The 15844-nt window shown below is 41.3% G+C and overlaps 1 protein-coding gene across 2 annotated transcripts in view; it reads right to left on the reverse strand.

Moving 5' to 3' along the window:
• LOC126417518 (caspase-1-like) overlaps window positions 1-15844 on the reverse strand; it is a 180302-nt gene that overhangs the window by 99316 nt on the left and 65142 nt on the right. The gene's annotated exons all lie outside the window — the stretch shown is intronic.

The raw sequence follows: 15844 nt of genomic DNA on the forward strand, positions 1-15844 counted from the left end.
ACTTTTCGTTTTACCGTCTGACAGGGTTCCCTCTTACTCGAGTCATAGATGGAACATGGAATGAATGTTAAATGTCTCTTTGTGTGTTGTTAATCATGTCTTATCTTCGGCTGGCCTAAGTGACCGAGCGGTTCTAGGCTCTGAAGTCTGGAACTGCGCGACCGCTACGGTCGCAGGTTCGAATCCTGCCTCGGGGATGGATGTGAGTGATGTCCTTAGGTTAGTTAGGTTTAAGTAGTTCTTAGTTCTAGAGGACTGATGACCTCAGAAGTTAAGTCCCATAGTGCTCAGAGCCATTTGAACCATTTGAATCTTACCTTCACAGTTACTGTGGCAGCTTTATGTAAGAAAACGCTGGACATTCATGGATTCTGTGTTGACCACGGTTTACACTATTTTTTGGGTTAGATTATAGCAATATATAAGTTGTGTTTCATTGTCCGACGATTGAGCTCTTTATATTAAATGTACTTCTTTGCCGGCCGTGGTGGCCGTGCGGTTCTGGCGCTGCAGTCTGGAACCGCGGGACTGCTACGGTCGCAGGTTCGAATCCTGCCTCGGGCATGGATGTGTGTGATGTCCTTAGGTTAGTTAGGTTTAATTAGTTCTAAGTTCTAGGGGACTGATGACCATTGATGTTAAGTCCCATAGTGCTCAGAGCCATTTGAACCATTTTTTGTACTTCTTCAGCGAGGCAAACTTTCTCAGTTTGGTTGACTGATGATACGTTTTCGGAATTTTAGCCCTGATGACTAACCCAGGCTAGTCGTTCTATTCAAGATGTAGGGCCTGCTTTGCAATCTTAAATACAATATAGACCTGGTGAACATCACATTACTTGTAAATATGGTACGACTTTCGTCGTATAGCGCGCGGGGAGAACGAACACCTGTATCTTTCCGTGCGAGCTCTCTGATTTTCCTTATTTTATTATGATGATGTAGGTCGGTGTCAACAAAATATTTTCGCATTCGGAGGAGAAAGTTGGTGATTGGAATTTTGTGAAAGATCTCGTCGCAACGAAAAACGCCTTTCTTTTAATGATGTCCGGACCGAATCCTGTATCATTTCTGTGACACTCTCTCTCATATTTACCGATAATACAAAACGTACTGCCGTTTTTTGAACTTTCTCGATGTACTCCATCAATACTGCCTGGTAAGGATCCCACACGCCGCAACAGTATTCTAAAAGAGGACGGACAAGGGTAGTGTAGGCAGCCTCTTTAGTAGGTCTGTTACATTTTCTAAGTGTCCTGCTAATAAAACGCTGTCCTTGGTTAGCCTTCCCCACAATATTTTCCATGTGTTCCTTCCAATTTAAGTTGTTCCTAGTTGTAATAACTAGTTATTTAATAGAATTTAAAACCTCATTTATCGTGAAACTGCAGTTTAACGGATTCCTTTTAGCACTCATGTGGACGACCTCACACTTTTTCACCATACAGTTATCTTTTCTGAATCGTTTTGCAATTTTTGTTTCGATCTTCTAATGACTTTACTAGCCGATATACGACAGCGCCATCTGGAAACAACCTAAAAGGGCTGCTCAGATTGTGTTTTAAATCGTTTATATATTATAGATAACGAACAGCAAAGACCCTGTAACATTACCTTGGGGAACTCGAGAAATCACGTCTGTTTTACTCGACGACTTTCCGTCAGTTACTACGAACTGCAACATCTCTGACAGGAAATCATGAATCCAGTCACGTAACTGAGACAATATTCCAAAAGTACACAATTTCACTACAAGCCACATGTGTGGTACAGTATCAAAACCTGGATATCTAAAATACGGAATCAATTTCAAATCCCTTGTCAATACCACTCAACATCTGAGTAAATAACTAGCTGTGTTTAACATCGAACGATGTTTTCTAAAACTCTGTTGACTGTGTGTCAATAGACAGTTCTCTTCGTGGGAATTCCTAATGTTCGAACACAATATATGTTCCAAAATCCTGCTGCTTATGGACGTTTTGATATGGACCTGTCATTTAGTGGATTACTCTTACTACCTTTCTTGAATATTAGTGTGACCTGTGCAACTTTCCGGTCTTTGGGTACGGATCTTGCGTCGAGCGAACGGTTGTATATGGAGCTGTGGAGCTATTGTATTAGCATACTCCGAAAGGGACCTAACTGGCATATAGCCTGGACCGAAAGATTTGCTTTTATTAAGTGATTTGAGATTCTTCACTACTCCGAGGGTATCTACTTGTACATTACTCAGGTTGGCAGTCTTTGTTGAAGGAGTTTCCAAAGGCTGTGTTTAGTAATTCTGTTGTGACAGCACTGTCGTTTAAAGTATTTCCACTGCTATCGCGCAGAGAGGGCATTCATTGTCTTGCCGTTAACATACTTCACAAACATACAACCAGAATATCTTTGGGTTCTGCCAGGTTTTGGAACAAAGTATCGTTGTGGAAACTATTATAAGCGTCTCGCATTGTAGTCTGCGCTAAATTTCGAGCTTGTGTAAAAGATCGCCAATGTAAGAGATTATGCGTCCGTTTAAATTTGGCATGTTTTTTCTTTGTTGTTTCTGCAAGAGTGTTCTGATCAGTTTTGTGTGCCAAGGAGTCGTTTGTTAATATATTTGGTATAAATCTCTCAGTTGCCCTGTCGATACTGTTTCTTTGAATTCAAGCCACATCTGGTCTACACTTACTTTGTTAATTTGGAAAGAGTGGGATTGTATCTCAGGATGACATCAAGTGAATTTTTATCTGCTTTTTTGAAGAGGTATATTTTTCGCTTATTTTTCGAGGATTTGGGGATTCCAATATTCAATCTCACTACGAAAACCCTGTGTTCACTAATCCCTGAATCGGTTTTGATGCTCGTTATTAACACAAGATTATTTATTGCTAAGAGGTCAAGTGTGTTTTCGCAACCGTTTACTCTTCACGTGGGCTTATGAACTAACTGCTCGAAATAATTTTCAGAGAATGCGTTTAGCACAATTTCGGATTACGTTTTACGTGTACGTCCGGATTTAAACAGATATTTTCGCCAACCTGTCGAGGGGAAATTAAAGTCACCGCCCACTATAACTATATGAGTCAGTTACGTGTTTGAAATTTAATTCAAGTTTTCTTTGAACCTTTCAGAAATTGCATCATCCGAGTTGGGAGGTCGGTAAAAGGATCCAATTATTATTTTACTCCGGTCGCCAAGAATGACCTCTGCCCACACAAACTCACAGGAACTTTATACTTCAATTTTGCGATAAGATAAACTTCTTCTAACAGCAAGAAACACGCCACCGCCAACTGGGTTTAGCCTATCCTTTCGGAACACTGTTAGATATTTCGCGAAAATTTCGACTGAACTTATTTCCGGCTTCAGCCAGCTTTCAGTGCCTATAACGATTTGAGCATCAGTGCTTTCTGTTAGCGCTTGGAGCTCTGGTATTTTCCCAACACAGCTACGATAATTTACAGCTTTCATACCGATGGTTCCTGTATCTACGTTATTCCTGTGTTCGGCCTGCACCCTTTGCGACTGAAGCCCCTTTTGTGTTTTCCACGAGACCCTCTAACCTAAAAGACCGCCCAGTCCACGCCACACAACCCCTGCTACGCGCGCAGCCGCCTCCTGCGTGTAGTGGACTCCTGACCGCCCTATGGCCTAAGTCGTGGAATCTGCAGCCTACACGGCCGCAGAGCCGTATGAGCCTCCGATTCAGACCCTCCACTCGGCTCTGTACCAGAAGTCCACAATCAGTTCTGTCGACTATGCTGCACATGGTGAGCTATGCTTTCATCTTGCAAGCTAGACTGGCAGCCTTTACCACTTCTGTTAGCCGCTCGACCCCGGAGAGAATCTCTTCCAATCCAAAATGATACAGATCATTGTACTGACGTGAGCCGCCACTTGCACTTGGCTACAGCCTGCGCTCTTCATGGCATCCGGAATTATCCGTTCCACCTCTGGAACAACTCCGCGCAGTATGCACACAGAGGGCACATTGGCTAATCCCCTTCTTGGCAGCCAGGTCCCTAATGGGTTCCATAACGCTCCTACCACAGGAACGCCCAACTGCCAATAAACCCACCCTCTGTAATTGCCCTCATCCTGCAGGCTGAGAGGTTTCCTCTGAAACAGGACGGGCGACTGCATCTGGCTGACTGACGGTGTCAGCCACAGACAGCACCTGGAACTTGTTTGTCAGACTAACCAGGGAGGTCCTACATGCGGCCCCCTGGGAAGTCTTTCGCCGTCTGCGACGTCCCAAAGCGACCCCCCCCCCCCTCGATCACGGATGGGGTCTCAACCCCAGTGCAAGCAGTACCTGGTCTGCCCTGTGGTGAGGACCGATCGGAGGACTCAGACATGCTGGACGTCCATTGGATCCCCACTGCCAGCCCACAATAGTGATGCCCATCCACAGCAGCTTTGGGCTATGTAGCTGAAGCCATCACAGCCTGCAGCTAAGAGTGAAGTGTCACCAACTCTGCTTGCATCCTGATACAACAGTAACAGTCCAATGTGTATGGAAAAGTGGGTAGTGGCAGGCACAGTGTCCAGATCGACGGATTCCCACTGCAAGTGGAACAGAAACTGCGACCTGATTGAAAACTGACTATTGCTCGTCTGGTTTACGAATTTGCTCGTACTGGACGTTCACTATTTACACTATGGTACCAAAAAATCTCGGATATCACTCATTGTGTGCAAGATGGGTGCCGAAAATTTTTTCTGGCCTGTACAAACATCAAAAAATCTCTAGATGACGAGCGTTTCCTGACCGATGTCGACGAGATGGAGATAATTTTTTTATACATTTTTGCGGACGTGGCTAGCCTACAGTAATGCGCAATGGAAACGATAGTCAACGCAATGACGCTTTTAAACTTCGCCAAAATCGAAGCTCAAGCCCATCCTTGTCCACTGGTTCAGTTTCCTGGCAGAGACAGTTACGGAAAGTGCTTAAGAATGAACGGCAATTTAGTTGGAAAGTAAAGTAGAGTGTGAGAAATTAACACCGCCCATAAAGCTTTTTCAATTTTTAAATTTATAAAGTCCTAGTATCCTTATATTTCGAATAAAATTTGCAGAAGCCTTCTCAATTTCTCTCCAGTCGAACGTAGAATTTTTCCACTTAATACTATTTCAAAAAGAATTAAATGGTGGAAATAATAGCAATGTATTAACATTATCCATTCAGTGATTAATACAATTTCATTTACAAAAATTGATGTATCTGTGATACATATGACTGGAAAGACATTTTTCCACAGACTAGGTGCGCTAGAATACACATGATCTCTGCAGCACACAGGGTGTCTGACTGAGGATTCAGAATGCTACGAATCTCACTAAATTTACAAATATGATAACTTGTCTTTGTGAAAACACGACTATATGTTGGCCGTAAATGGATTTTTTAAATCTTGATCTACAACATAATTTGATAGCTGTAGCCCAACAATACGTATTGTCTAATTACAAATCCATCTATGAAGCAAAAGAAATGATGTATAAATGATTTCATTTTATTTTAAAGATTTCACTATCTGCCAAGACTATTAATTCACAAAGGAGTCTGTCAAAAATTTTTATAGGTGCTTACGTTCCTGCTTTCTGTGCACCAGTAAAGCTAATACCCAATACTCCAGATGTCAGATACTTAGATCGGTACCTAACATTTTACGCCGATAGAGTATCACCCAAAACTCCGATTTAGTTCGTACTATATGCTGTCGTCCAGCAGGATGGACGTAAACGTAAATTAAAAGTAACACCAGATTTACGGAGTACAGAAAAGCATGACAGTGAGTAAATCATGTGTACGAATGCTGTGGAGAAGTTGGTAGAGCGGTGGATCAGCGTGTAAAGGGTGCTGCGTTCAAACCCCAATGACTATTTTTCTTACTTTATTATACGTGAAAGTGTTATATACGAAAAAATGTTTATGACATTATATAAAAGGGCTGTTTGGAGTTTACAGCAATGACCTCTCGGCAGTCTGCTTTCGCTTTGTTTCTTTGAAAGTAGTTGTAGTTTCACAGAATATACAACCAGAAGAGAAAAATAAAGAAACGGTCGCATTACACATGCAGACGTAATAATAACAATAATAATAATAATTAATAAAACTAATAGTAGTAATAAAAACAAAATAGTAAGATCGTTAATAAGTACATAACGTTCAGCTAAGGAAGCGAAAGCAGCCAAAAAAACTTTGCTACAAACTCTGATAAGTCCTTTCACATGTCAGCAAAATGTTATTCCATATAGAAGTTGTCAACAGTTTAAAAAAATCGGTCAACAGGGGGTTTGAATGCGAGACCTTCGATTCGATGTCTGCAAGCTCTACCAACTAACCCAGGCGAGTTTTTCTCATCTGTTACTGACAGATACGGTTTTCTCGCGCTCCGTATTTGTGGTCTTACTTTTAGTCGCCGTTCCTGCATGTTCTAGTTGACGACAGTACATATCACGAACTAAATCGGTGGTTTGATTGATACTCTATCGACGTCCAACGTTTGGTACCGAGCTGAGTGTCTGATATCTGGAGCTTTGGGTGTAAGTTTGGCTATTTTTGTTCCTAGTGCAATATTGCTGAATGCAAATATTATTTTCAGTTTGTAGCTAATTCCTCAAAAGAAACTTCATAAGAATCTAAATACATTGTGAGACAATTGCTGGTAGGCAGTTGCGTACATGAATTTCGAGGATGGGGACCAGATATTATCATTCTTAAACTACGTTTCTGTGCACTTAATACTCTGTGTCCGGGTGTAATTACCTCAGAAAATTATTCCGTATGGCATCAAGATCACCAAAATCAGCAATTACACGAAAAGCCAATGTTCATGAAGTCATTCGTTTGAGAAGATGAATGACATATGATTTCTGATTAAAATTATGATCAACATGCATGTCTAGGAATTTTGAACCATCAGTTTTATATATTTTCCTTCCCCCTCTGCATTATTGCTATTGATGACGACGTACCTTGCTTCTATAAAAAAGAAATTATTGTATGGATTTATTGGCTGGGAGAACGCATCTAGGGTTGTTCGGTCACCTAGTGCAAATATTTTTATTTATGGCACTCCGACGATTTGCACGTCGACGATGATGAAATGATGATGACACAACGCAACGTCCAGTCCCCAATCGGAAAAATGTGCGGCCAGGGCGGTAACTGAACGTACGCTTGCGGCTGACCACTCAGATACGAAGGAGGACAAACTGTCTTCTACAGAGTTCAATGAATTACGTATTTCTACGCTACCGAGGAGAACCCATTACACTTTTGAAAATTTACTCCTTCTGTTTTTGCAGCTCTGATGGGCTTGGTGCTGATGCTTGCATAATAAGCAATGTGCGCTATTTCTGCTTTGTAAGTGCAAGATGGAAAGGTCATTTATACAGGGTGTTACAAAAAGGTACGGCCAAACTTTCAGGAAACATTCCTCACACACAAAGAAAGAAAATATGTTATGTGGACATGTGTCCGGAAACGCTTACTTTCCATGTTAGAGCTCATTTTATTACTTCTCTTCAAATCATGGAATGGAAACAAACAGCAACAGAACGTACCAGCGTGACTTCAAACACTTTGTTACAGGAAATGTTCAAAATGTCCCCCATTAGCGAGGATACGTGCATCCACCCTCCGTCGCATCGAATCCCTGATGAGCTGATGCAGCCCTGGAGAATGGCGTAATCACAGCCGTCCGCAATACGAGCACGAAGAGTCTCTACATTTGGTACCGGGGTTGCGTAGACAAGAGCTTTCAAATGCCCCCATAAATGAAAGTCAAGAGGGTTGAAGTCAGGAGAGCGTGGAGGCCATGGAATTGGTCCACCTTTACCAATCCATCGGTCACCGAATCTGTTATTGAGAAGCGTACGAACACTTCGACTGAAATGTGCAGGAGCTCCATCGTGCATGAACCACATGTTGTGTCGTACTTGTAAAGGCACATGTTCTAGCAGCACAGGTAGAGTATCCCGTATGAAATCATGATAACGTGCTCCATTGAGAGTAGGTGGAAGAACATGGGTCCCAATCAAGACATCACCAACAATGCCTGCCCAAACGTTCACAGAAAATCTGTGTTGATGGCGTGATTGCACAATTGCGTGCGGATTCTCGTCAGTCCACACATGTTGATTGTGAAAATTTACTATTTGATCACGTTCGAATGAAGCCTCATCCGTAAAGAGAACATTTGCACTGAAATGAGGATTGACACATTGTTGGATGAACCATTTGCAGAAGTGTACCTGTGGAGGCCAATCAGCTGCTGATAGTGCCTGCACACGCTATACATGGTACGGAAACTGTGGTGTCACCGCCAGACACCACACTTGCTAGGTGGTAGCTTTTAAATCGGCCGCGGTCCGCTAGTATACGTCGGACCCACGTGTCGCCACTGTCAGTGATGGCAGACCGAGCGCCGCCACACGGCAGGTCTAGAGAGACGTACTAGCACTCGCCCAGTTGTACAGCCGACTTGCTAGCGAAGCTACATTGACAAATACGCTCTCATTTGCCGAGACGATAGTTAGCATAGCCTTCAGCTACGTCATTTGCTACGACCTAGCAAGGCGCCATTTATCCTTTGCTATGTATCTAATGAAGCATGTACTGTAACGAGAGATGTATAACAATAATGGATTAAAGTTAAGTATTCTACCAGTTACTCTTGTTTTGCTAGTCTTATTTCTCTGACCTGTTCCAGACCTCACGCCAGCCTGCGTGAGCTTAATCGCGTGCTTTTCGGCTTCCTCCAAACTCCGTGAATTGGCTCCTGGCAATTCACAACAGAAACAACTGGTTCTCCCATAGCACTCTCCATACAGTGACGTGGTCAACGTTAGCTTGTACAGCAGCAACTTCTCTGACGCTGACATTAGGGTTATCGTCAACTGCACGAAGAATTGCTTCGTCCATTGCAGGTGTCCTCGTCGTTCTAGGTCTTCCCCAGTCGCGAGTCATAGGCTGGAATGTTGCGTGCTCCCTAAGACGCCGATCAATTGCTTCGAACGTCTTCCTGTCGGGACACCTTCGTTCTGGAAATCTGTCTCAATACAAACGCACCGCGCCACGGCTATTGCCCCGTGCTAATCCATACATCAAATGGGCATCTGCCAACTCCGCATTTGTAAACATTGCACTGACTGCAAAACCACGTTCGTGATGAACACTAACCTGTTGATGCTACTTACTGATGTGCTTGATGCTAGTACTGTATAGCAATGAGTCGCATGTCAACACAAGCAGCGAAGTCAACATGACCTTCCTTCAATTGGGCCAACTGGCGGTGAATCGAGGAAGTACAGTACATACTGACGAAACTGAAATGAGCTCTAACATGGAAATTAAGCGTTTCCGGACACATGTCCACATAACATCTTTTCTTTATTTGTGTGTGAGGAATGTTTACTGAAAGTTTGGCCGTACCTTTTTCTAACACCCTGTATACAACAGTTAGATGAGCTGTCCCTTAATGGAACCCTGTGGGACACCAGTAGTCAGTTGTCTATATCAGAAGAAGATTCATCATGAGAGCTTTATGAGCTATGTAACATGACTCTTAGCTTTCTTTCAGTTAAATATGAAGTGAACGACTTACTCATTGTACCTTGAAAGCGATAAGCTTTAAATTTCTCCATCAGAATGTTGTAGTTTGCACAGTCAGACGCCTCAGACAGCCATGAAAATTCTCAGTAGGAGATATATTGTCATTCAGATACTTTAAATACAACAGACTATGTAATTCAGTCTTCAACACATCAGCCATAAGACATTTAATGCACCCTGACAAGTGCTTGAATACAGATTTACCAATGACCCGACACGTTTCTGTGATAATAAAAAGATAGTTTTTGGTCCCGTACTAAATTCATGGATTGCACAGCTTCTGGAGACAAGAGAAATATTGATGACTCAAAAGAGCATTAATAAATATATGTATTGTGAAAGAGTTTCCATAATTCTAAGGTATTGGAAGAGATGTGTGCAGGACGATATAATTATTATACTCTGACTGTACGCTCTGAAAATATTGTCCCTGTAAGTTACGTGCCGTCATACCCAATTCTGTAACACATTAGTAACTGGCAATATGTAGAAGAAACTAGTTTGCTAGACTGCAAAGCAGCTATAGAGCTATAGAAGAACTAATGCTTACTGCAGATGTAGTTGAACTAAAAAAAATTCTTAATTCTGAAATGCTTATGTTCCAGTTAAGTTCGAAAAACTTAACGGCGTGTATTACTTTTATCTCATTTATTGAGAAGATTATTTTTATAGCAAAAAGATTTTTACAGGAAATACTGTGTTGGGTGTACAGAGTATCATCCAAATTTTATGTCAATCCGCTAGCCTTGGAGCATTTGTGACACATTCAAATATTCAGTCAGCTATTTCTTCGTACATCAGAAACTGAGGAATCAATATAGAAGCCTGTGAGTGGTAGCTTTAAATTCTGAATTCCCTCTTTCTATGAGATCAATGTGGTACTAATACAGTGCAGATAAGTGAGGTTTTGCTTTTGACAACTTTCAGAATAGTCCCAATGGTAATTACTTACTGCTGATTTGTCCTTTTTTGTAAACTGGCTTGACGACAGCTTATTTCATTTCGTTTGAGAAAATACTGCGGCGCGGCACGTTACTTTTTACCGCCCTGCCAATGTCCAGCAATATTTATTTGTCTAGCTAAAAGCTGTAGTAGAAAATACTAGACCACTACTGTCGATTGCAGGTCGCAACATACATAGAATTGTCTGGTAAACGGGATGTGGCTAGCTACTAAAATAAAAGTTTTAACCAGGCAATGTAAATTTTCAGGTGTATTTTTACGATAAACATCACATTTAATACTGCCAAGTCCGTACTAAGTGGCTACACACTGTAAAGTTCCCACGCACACCACAATCACACACGTAACCAGTTTATGGTATTTACACCCGTTACCGAAGTTAATAGAGTTCACTAGATCGTTTAGTTATGAAAATGCTCGCTCAAATGTTGTGCACTCTGCTCTACGCGTAATACCTGTTCCAGTCTTAGATCGCACAACACGCCACGCGGTTTTAACTAACAGTCAATAGCAATAATTTTGATATTCCGTCCGAAATTCCACACGACTTCCACTATGCCGTTCACTTAAATACACTTTGTACTACTTCGCGAACTCGTAATTAGCATTTTTCCGCGATTTTACAGTACTTTCGTCGGAGCTGCTTTCAGTGAGATGTTACTCGTTCGATCCCTCAGCCCCGACCCCCATAGATCACACCAAAGGCTTTGTTCCCAGCATAGATTGGCGCGAGTCTGCAGTTTTCCGATTGGCTGATATCACAATCAGCAAATCAGGTTGCAGTACTATCCCGCACTAACCCGCGCTTTACTTCAATGACCAATCATAGTAAAACATTTCTTTCTATGGCAATCGCTAAATAAATTTAGAAAAGTATCAAATATAAAATTACTCCTTCTGAAATTACCGATTAATTTGTGTTCTACTCACGATTTATTAGCACCATAAACTGACTGCACATATAATTACAATAAATCCCCTGTGTAGTTTAACTGGTACTTCGCGAATAAACAAAACAACTTTCATTTACTTCTGTTCTTCTTCACTCATACAACACTCACACTGCTAATTACTACACATATAAACAATTATAATTATGCAAATACATTAAATATTAATCAAACATAACTTTACAACATTGTTTCGACTACGACTGCTAGCACTGTCCGTCAACTGCTGACCTCTGCCGCCTACTAGTACAACTACGTGCAGCTCTGTAACTCAGGTCCATGTCAGCTGGTGACATCTGTCGATGACTCATGTCTATAACGATATCGTCCTTACAAGTGACAGGAGCGATGCGAAGGCGCTACGCCTCAATACCACTATGTAAAGAACCCTTTTATAAGAAACTTGATGTATTACAAAATTCAGCTGAACTTTTGTATTGTAACCACTTACTTATAAGCGTGCTGACAGTCTTAAAAAGTCTTTCGAAGATATAGGATCTATATTACCAAACGACTAACTCAATGCACAGTGAGTTGCAGTTACATATCCAGGAGAAACGAAACTTGGTTTTCAATACTTCACATTGTTATTGACAGAATTTAAAATTTAAAATGTTCTCATAATTTACTTATTAAGGACTATAATGTGATGTTGAAGGTTTAACACATTAAGTTAAGTGTTGCAGCTAGAAACCGTGTATATGTGTTCGGCCAGTGTAACTCATAGCGTGTAAATTACCCAGACGACATTCATCTAGTATTTGAGAACGAGAGGACTTACAATTTTCCAATACGTTTTGCACGTAACTCCAAAAATTTACGAGTATATTTCTCGCTGACACACCTCACTCGCTGTTAATACTGTACATCTGCAGCATCAGGCAAGAGATTTCAATTTTTTCCTTCTTTACTACTAACTCCATTCGCAACATATTTTTTAGGTAGTATCTACATATACCACTGCATGTTCCTGCAAAATTATATCGTTGCACGACTCATAGTTCGGGAGATGTGATGTTTTATACATGGGAGCTCGATTCTTTAAAGAATCGGAGGTGGCGGTTTACTGGTGTAGTTAGATTTCATCAAACCTCTTTCGTAACGCTCTTACTAGAAGCTGTAGCCTATCCGTTAAAAGTATTCAGGCAGGTCGCAGAAATGTCCGGTGAGTTTTATCTGGCGAGACTGCAGGACAGCTTAACACTCAGAAGTAAGTTGCAGATACCTCACAGCTAGGGTGCGGGCATTGTCATGCTGGAAAATAGAATGTTGAGTTGTCTAAGTAAGAGGCAATGCCTGTGACTCTGATAGCTTCCTGATGTAACGACTGGTACTTCTGTCGTCTACATGTCTACTTCTACGTCTGTACTCCACAAGACACATCACAGTTTGTGGCTGAGGGTATTTTGTGTACCGGTGCCAGTTCCCGACTTTTTCCACTTCAAGTCGTGAATGGCTCGCTGGTAAGTTTCTGTCGGCTCGAATCTCTTTAAGTTTATTTTCACGGTCTTTTCGCGAGATATACGTAAAAGAAAGCAGTATATTGACTGTCTCTTCTAGAAACATACACTCTTCGAAGTTAAATAGCAGACCATATAGTGATGCAGAACGCCTCTCCTGCAGCGTCTGTTACTGGAGTTACCGGAGTATCCCAATGGCGCTTTCCTGTTTAGTAAAATATCCTGTAACGAAACGTGTTGCTCTCTTTTGCGTCTTCTCTATGTCCACTATCAATCCTGTATGATGCGGATCCCAGACTGACGAGTAATAGTCAAGTATTATACGAACGAATGTTTCGTAAAGCTACTCCCTTTGCTGATGGAAGACATTTCCTGAGTGTTCTTCCACTGTATCTGGCATCTGCCTTACCTGCGACTAATTTTATTGTGGTCGTTTAACTTCAGATCGCTCCTAGATATTTCATGGAAGTAATTGGTTCCAGTGATTATTATGCCGTCATGTTATCATACAGTAAAATGTCTTTCTTTCTACTTGCTTTTCCATTTCAGTGTAGCAGTGTGCCTGAAGAGTAGTTAACACCATTCATTTGCGCATGTGCTCTCTTCAGGTGTCTGCACTTCGCGTTTTGGTGTTGAGTGTCTTCGAATTGTATTTTATTTCAGACAAATAAACAGTGAATCTTGAAGTAGTGCGTTTTGTATCAGTATATCACATTCAAACATCAACATCGATTAATTATGGTGATGTACTAGCAGCGTAAACCTAGAATATAATCTAATTTCATCGTTTATCCGGAGCTGGTGCTTGCGATCATCGAGAGACAAAACGAGTGCTCATAAGCAGATATTATAGAAAGTAGTATTTACTGCTTTCTGGTACTCAACAGTCTAATCAAAACGTGACAGAATTGGTAGGCTAATCTGCAAATAAGTGGGATAACAGGTTGGCAGCAACATTTTGAGTCTACCTAACATTTCACATTCATGGGCGTCATACTATCGTGTTTGCGTCAAATCTGAATACCTTGAGGGCAGAAAATTACGCTACTGCAAGTGATGTCACATAGTTATCAGTTACTGTGGAAATACCACATACTAATAATTTGAAAAAGTGCTTCCGTTTGCCTCGATGATAACGAGCTGGGTGAGTTTGATCATGGGCGAAATTCATTCTTGATTCAACTGCAAGGGAGTGAAAATAAGTACCACTACACTGAGATTTACATGAGATAATAACTTTGCTCCTGAAGCACAGTATTACGACTCTGTGGCTTTGTAGTATAGCAGAGCCACAACATAGTTTTGACAGAAATATCTAGACAGCAGCGTAGCCAAATCTCGCTCACTTGGATAGAATAGTTGTATAGGATGAGGCGTGAAAACAAAATAAAAGAAAAAAAATTCACAGAGATAGCGAATTTTGCAGCGCCTTAGGTCAAATACTGTTGGCACAATCTTAACAAAGCATCATCAGCCAACAGCAGTTCTATTTTAGGATGACTAGGTGTCAGTGTTCGTCTCAGATTTTTCTCACTTCCAGGTCTTCACAGCATTCTTCTTCAGACACAACTGAATCTTTCCCCCACAGACCTGCAATAACACTATCTACTAAAATTTGCTAATCTTGTAACAGCGACACGAGAATGGGAGAGGTGTAACGGAACTTGTAACGGAAATATACATACTTTGTTAAATAAAGGCAGATCGTGTCTGAGGGATCTAGGAACGATGATCTGAGGGTGGCTTTTCTTCAGTCTCCTTAGAAAATTTTATTTGGTTAACTCTAATCATGTTAGCAGACGCATGGTTACAAGGGAAATAACCGTTTTATGATTTGCCTAAACCTGGCTGGCGTGTGCAACAATGAAGTTGTCGCCTAAGCGGCTTACTACGGAGCCACGGACAGGAGCCATTGTTCGTGGGAAAATCCGTAGACTCCGTTATAAAGAATGATTTTCTCTTAAGGGCCGATTATTTGTCATTTTTGGAAGATATAGTTAACCTCAGGGGCGGTGGCAAGGCGTGGGGCGGGGGAGGGGGGGGGGGGGAGTGCGCTATGGAGGCTATAGCCCCCCCCCCCCCGAATGGAGTATCTTATTACACTGGAAAAAATGACTTCATAAATCAGCGAATGCATTACTTCGACAGATTCAATCATTTTTTTTATAATTATGTAGCAGTATAGGTTGCAATGTATTACAAACATATTTTAACAAAAGAATAAGAGCGGCATATAGCTTACTATCTAAACCAATAAGTATCATTTTACTTAAAATGGGTGTCTTATTATTTATTAATGTACACTGGATTTAAATTATGGTACGAGTACCACTTACAATAATCAGGAAAGCTAAATATGCCGGGTATGCCTACCAACACTTAAATTGCTGACCCACGACAAAAACATCGAAATCGCCGGACATCTGAGTCAAATCGTATTATTTTCTCGGGCGCACACATTCTGTAGACACGTTTTTACCCTGAACTCCAAAACGGTTACCGGAAACTACTTTAAGCAACACCAAATTCTACCAATTTGTCGGTGGAGGGCCCCAACTCTCCTTTTGTTAAGCGATATTCATATTCCCCAAACCTAGGGTGACCAAACGTCCCGGAAAACCGGCATTGTCCAGGTTTTCATCCCTGTGTTCCGGCGTCCCGAAAATTTGTTTCGGGACGCTCAAAAGTCCCGGAATTCAGTTTGTAAATACATTTCGTGAAACTTTCTGAAATTTTTGGGATTTCGCTATATTAAAGGAAATACGAGAAATCAATATATTTTAGCTTATTTGTCTAAAAGCTCCATTGTCCCATACTAGTAATCACAGTGTCAGTATTGATACACTCAGGCAATAATTTACT

Source organism: Schistocerca serialis, chromosome 1 (genome assembly GCF_023864345.2).
Source record: "Schistocerca serialis cubense isolate TAMUIC-IGC-003099 chromosome 1, iqSchSeri2.2, whole genome shotgun sequence".
In the NCBI taxonomy this organism is placed as follows: domain Eukaryota; kingdom Metazoa; phylum Arthropoda; class Insecta; order Orthoptera; family Acrididae; genus Schistocerca; species Schistocerca serialis.